This window comes from Dermacentor silvarum, chromosome 1 (genome assembly GCF_013339745.2).
Source record: "Dermacentor silvarum isolate Dsil-2018 chromosome 1, BIME_Dsil_1.4, whole genome shotgun sequence".
NCBI classification, from domain to species: Eukaryota; Metazoa; Arthropoda; class Arachnida; order Ixodida; family Ixodidae; genus Dermacentor; species Dermacentor silvarum.
The window spans coordinates 383,143,699-383,149,698 of record NC_051154.1 but is presented as its reverse complement, the minus strand read 5'-3'; the positions used below and the strand labels follow the sequence as shown (position 1 = coordinate 383,149,698).

At 47.7% G+C, this 6,000-nt stretch overlaps 1 non-coding gene across 1 annotated transcript; it reads left to right on the top strand.

The window, feature by feature from the left end:
* Nucleotides 1–4,656: 4,656 nt before the first annotated feature.
* Nucleotides 4,657–4,751, top strand: Trnay-gua (transfer RNA tyrosine (anticodon GUA)). The gene is made up of 2 exons: nucleotides 4,657–4,693; nucleotides 4,716–4,751. It is a non-coding gene; the product is annotated as a tRNA-Tyr (tRNA).
* The last annotated feature ends 1,249 nt before the right edge of the window (nucleotides 4,752–6,000 follow it).

The following is a 6,000-nucleotide window of genomic DNA, read 5'->3' as shown; positions in this document are numbered from 1 at the left end:
ACCAAACGTGTGGAATTAAGGGTCGCACTATAGCTACAAATGTTCATAAGATGCGGTCCGTTCTTGAGTGTTGTGATTCCCTTGAAGCTAGTGTGGCCGTAGTCCAGTTGGATCGGGAGAAGGCATTTGATTGTGTAGCGCATGTTATTTTGTTTGCCATATTGGAACACATTAATGTCGGGTCCATCATCATGGACGGTGTAGCTCTGGCGTATCGGAATTGCTCTACCAGACTAAATATTAACAAGGCATTGGGGGCCCCCATCAAAATCCAGCGTTCCGTTCGCCAGGGCTGCCCCATCAGTCCACTTTTGTTCTGCATTTACATTGAAACGTTATGTCTGTCAGTACTTGAAAATAATGTTATTAACGGCTTTCGTTTACATTCGTCAGAGGTGAAATTGCTCGCGTATACCGATGATGTTGCAGTCTGTTGTATTGATTACGAAAGCATCGAAGCATCCATTAGAGCTGTCAAAATTTTCAGCGACGTTACAGGAAGTCGGGTAAACTGGGGAAAGTGTGTGGGATTTTGACACGGAGTGTGGCCATCGACCTCGGACATTTTTGCCAACGTCGTGTGGCAGAAAATGCCTGTGAAGTACCTGGGTGTTCCACTTGAGTCCTACAAGAATAATAATGACTACTGGCAGCAACAAGCAGATCTCTAACGTGAAAACGCGAATGCTTGGAGGGCTAATTATCTCTCCATGTTTGCGAGGGCTACCGTGTGTAACACGTTTTTTTGTGGAGAAACTGTGGTATGTGATGCAAGTTATGTATTGTACTAGGGTAAGTGTTCCGAAATTGCACAGGGTTTTTGCGATCTTTGTGTGGGGATCTACCTGGGAAAGGTGCAGTCGCACAAATTTGTTTAGGAGAGTAAAATGTGGGGGCCTTGGACTGCCACATCTCTTTCTCAAACAGTTAGTGAACAGGTTTTTCTTTTTTCGCGAGGTAAGGGACCCATTCCTGTAAACTATGTGCAGGGCAAGATTAGGGCGACTGTTACCCGACTATGTTATAAGCACCCATGTCTTGAGTGGTTTGGTACAAGGTTACCTTAAGGAAGTAGTAGCAAGTGTGCGATTTCTATGCGTTCGTTTTTCTAATGATTATTTGTATTCTGTTACAAAGAGAAAAATGTATAAAGACATATGTGACATAGTGTTGCCGATTACCTTGTACAGAGCCATATACAGTGCAGGCCAAGGTCAGAACGTCCTGAAAACAGTTAAAAGAATGCAAGTAGCGCCAAGCGTGAAATCTTTCTTTTTCAAACTGCATACCGGGACGCTTCCAGTAAGAACTTTCCTTGAGGAACGTGGATTTTATATGCCCTGGGGTTCTCACTGTTTTATTTGCAAACAACCGGAAACCATAGATCACGTTTTTCTTCACTGCTGGGAGGAAGCATGACTCTTGGGAAGCATGGTTCTTTGGGGGGGGGGGGATGTGTTGCAGCAGACAATGAAAAAAGAATTACCGCTAGATACGCACGGCATCAGGTACCTTGCAGTAGACAACGAAGGAGTCCCTTTTGATCTGATTATGTTGACTGGCCTGCACAGTATATGGCGCTCACGAATGACTGGCTTCTACTGTGAACCAGATAGAAGACCGGAAAGGCTGTACTTTCGAAAGAGCATTGCTCGTTTAATATAAGTAGAAAAAACTAAAGAATGTGTTTCCCCCTGGATTGCCAGCGTGGAACCCTTGGCTACACTAAAAGAATTATAAATGACATCGCCAGTCACCACGTGACTGACGGCATTATGTGCATTACGATAACAACCTTTCTTGTAACCTTGTTTTGAAGTCTCATTTGTGATGTGTGCTACGTTTTGTGTTGTTGAAAAACGGGCAATAAAGAAAAAAAAATCGATAGCTCAGTTAGTTGAGCGGTGGACTGTAGGAGCGCTATTGGAGAAACGGTTATCCATAGGTCGCTGGTTCGAGTCCGGCTCGACAGACTTTTTATTTCCGGTCATGGCTTACTTTTGATCACCAGCGCTGGTGACAACTTCCTGCTCCTCTTTTTTTTGGGGGGGGGAGGGCGGGTTATTGATAACGACACATTTTTTACGTAATATCAGGCTTGATCTGCCTCATGCGTGTGATAAATGAATGCACTAAATGGGATCGCAAGGTGTCGCCCATCAGCTCCGTCGATAGCTCAGTTGCAAAGGAAGTAAAAACCGAACTCGAAAGGATAGACTCTGAGAAGTACAAAGCGGCCGTTGTGCGATCAAGGTCTGAGAAGCTGTGGGCGGGAGAAGCGCCAACAAAACGAGCCCTCTCAGACGACAAAAGGTAAGCGTGTCGGAAGGAAATCCGCCAGCTAGCTAAAGGCAATGATATCACGTCCGACCAAAACGACATCAAGCAAGGGATCGCCGATCACTTCAAAGCCTTCTTGAGTCATCCACGCGAACCTAAAGATGGCTACCAGACGGAATTCCTTTCATTGATGCCAAGGCTAGATGAAGAAGTTAAGACACGGCTAGAACATCCCATTACCCTGAGTGAGATAGAGTGCGCAATAGACGAGTTGGCGCCCGGTAAAGCACCTGGGCCTGATGGCTTAGGGGCCACTATCTATAAAACTTTTAAGTCTGCGCTGGCTCATGTCCTCCAACTAGTTATTAGTGAAGTGTACGACCGAAAAAGATTGCCCTTGTCTGTCACAACATCGCATATCGTACTAATCCCGAAGAGTGATGATGAAAAGAAACGCTTGTTGCCTGGCTCATATCGCCCGATAACTCTAGCCAACGTTCACTGTAAAATATTCACGAAAGTTTTAGCAAAACGACTGCAAAGTGTCATCAAAACATTGGTAGGGCCGCACCAGACTTGTGGCGTTAAAGGCCGCAGTATTACAACAAATGTACACGTGGCTCGAAGTGTGCTAGAGTGTTGCGATGCGATTGGCGATTACGTCGCGATGATGCAGATCGATTTGGCAAAAGCGTTTGACTTCGTCTCGCACAAGGCTCGGCTATGCATACTTGAACATACAAATGTTGGCAGTGTGATAACGCAAGGTGTCACGATGGCTTGCAAAGACTGCTCAACGCGAATTATTGTTAATGGGGAGCTCACCGGTACCTTTCGTGCGCTCTCGTCGGTGCGTCAAGGATGCCCGCTTTCGCCCCTTCTTTTTGCTGCTTATCTCGAGCCACTCTGTTTGGCCATTAATAACAACGAACCCATAGCAGGCTATCGACTACAGGCGGCACATGTTAAAATATTGGCGTATGCAGACGACATCGCGATTTTCTGCTCAGATAAAGCGAGCATTAAAGAGGCAACTGCTGTAGTCGAAAAGTTTTGCGATTCAACTGGAGCCCAGATAAACTGGGATAAAAGTCATGGCTTCTGGCATGGGAGTTGGGAAGACACAGCGGAGACCTTTTCTCGATTGAATTGGTCATGGTTACCTACACAGTACCTGGGGGTGCCTCTCGGAAGCTACCGTGAGCCCGAACCGTACTGGATCGACCAAGTTTCGAGAGCAAAGGAAAAGGCTGACGGTTGGAGAGGCAAGCAATTGTCAATGTTTTCTAGAGCCACCGTTTGCAACCTTTTTTTTAGTTTCCAAGATATGGTATGTTATGAATGTGTTGTGTGCTGCGCGGGTAAGTGTACAAAAAATTCACCGCATTTTCGCCACTTTCATTTGGGCCTCTACCTGGGAGAGGACGAGTCGAACAAATATGTTTTTCCTGATCAAGAAAGGTGGGCTTGGTCTGGTTCACTTGTTTTTGAGACAAATTGTGTCACGCTTTGTGTTTATGCGGGATCAAAATGATCTCTTTCTTCGAACACTAATTCAAGTACGGCTGAGTAGACTTCTTCCGGGATTTGTTGTTTCGTCGGCTCAGAACATGCCGGGAACCGTGACTGGGTACCTGCGTGAAGTGGTGCTGGCGTATAGGATGTTGAATGTGCGTTTTTCGCAGCAGTATCTGTCCACCGTTACAAAAAAAATTGTACAGAGATCTTGTGGACACGATGCTGCCTGTACCTTTGTACCGTTCGCCACACCGTGGAGGCCCCGGACAGGACGTTCTAGAAAGAGGCAAGAAAATGCCAGTACGGCCATCAACTAACTCTTTCTTTTTCAAATTACATACAAACACACTTCCCGTTAAGACCACGCTTCATAGCAAGGGTATTTTCATCCCCTGGACAACCGACTGCTTTTTATGTAAAAAACCAGAAATAATAGAACATATATGTTTCCTAGATTGCTGGGACCCGATCTTTCACTGGGACGTTCTGCAGAGAACGCTGAAGAAACAGTTACCTCTGGACCCGTATGGAATACGCTTCTTGCCAATAGATACCTCAGAGGAAATACCGTATGACCTCATTATGGTCCTGGGCCTCCACGCGATGTGGAAAACTCGCGTGCAATTTGAACATGCAGACATCATTGTGATACCGGTGCGAGAACACTTCATTGAGAGTGTTGTTTACGTGAGAGACGCGTACAAAGTACTGTCTCATCCACCACAATGGATGTCTGTACTGGATGAACTCGTGTCACTGAAAAGATTTTAGTGCTGTGCTAGCCAAAGTGTGGCTGGCACGTTTTATCCTTTGTAACCCTGGAGTTTGTACGTCGAAGACGACAAGAAAGAAAAAAAAAAGTCGATAGCTCAGTTGGTAGAGCGGTGGACTGTAGGAGTGCTATTGGAGAAACAGTTATCCATAGGTCGCTGGTTCGAATCCGGCTCGACGGACTTTTTATTTCCAGTCATGGCTTACTTTTTCTCACCAGCACTGTTGATAACTTCCTACTCCTTTTTTTGGGGGGGGGGCGGCTATTGAAAACGACACATTTTTTACGTAACATCAGGCTTGATCTCCCTCATGCCTGCGATAAATGAATGCACTAAATGCGATCGCAAGGTGTACCCCATCACCTCCGTCGATAGCTCAGGATTCTACTTCCGGCTACCGTTCGGTGCGGACGCGGAATGTCTTGCTCCGGTGGAGCGGTGTTTGCGGCTCAGCCTAGCCGCGGAAACAGGATTATTGCCGATGAAGACAAGGAATACCAAGTTGTTTTGCCGCAATTGCCGACAGGACCCTGCGTTTTAAATACTGTTTTCCTTCACGGGGATGTGACCGCTAGGCCTTTACGCGCCGAAGATTTCAGGGACACGCTGGCTCGTCTGGGACTGCTGCCCGAGGTTGTCAGCTTGGGGGCGTTCCAGATGAACCACGTATGGGCGGTTACCTTCAGGAGTTTGGAGGCGACGAAGTAAATGTTGGCGTTCGGCGAAATTATGGTGAAAGAAAGAAGGTGCCTAGTGCTGGACCCTGCAAGTCAGGAGGTACGCGTGAAGGTGTTCTGGCTTCTTCACCACGTCCCGGACGAAGACGTCCGTGCGGCTCTCGCCCCTTATGGAAAAGTCACTGACGTGGCGAGACAACGCTGGCGGGTGCAAGACATCACGGACAAAGGGTCGACAACGCGCACCGTAACCTTGAAGCTCAAGGCGAGCGTGACCATCGACGATCTGCCCCATCAGTTTCGAGTGGCCGGAATGATGGCACTTCTCGTGGCCCCTAGAAGGGCTCCGTTGTGCCTGAGGTGCAGCCGCACAGGACATATAAGGCGGGAGTGCCGCGTACCCCGTTGTGCCCTTTGCCGGCGCTTTGGGCACGATGAGAGCTAGTGTGTGCGGACGTATGCGAACATCGCAGGCCCTGCGAATATCGACGACGTCATTGAAGAGCACATCATGGATGCCGCCGATGCTGAGGAAGCGGCTGGCGGTCTCAGCGGTACGCAAAACTCAAAGGTGAAAGACGTCGTTACGCCTGACGAATCTCCCAAAATCGTCAAAGACGTAAAGGAAGATAAAGTACAAGGAGCAGAGCCAGCCGCGGAAACGGCGGCCAAGGACGCATCGACTAAGGTCACCACAAAGGACTGCAGTAATAAAAAAGTGAGGACACCAACAGACAAGGCAACCCCCATGG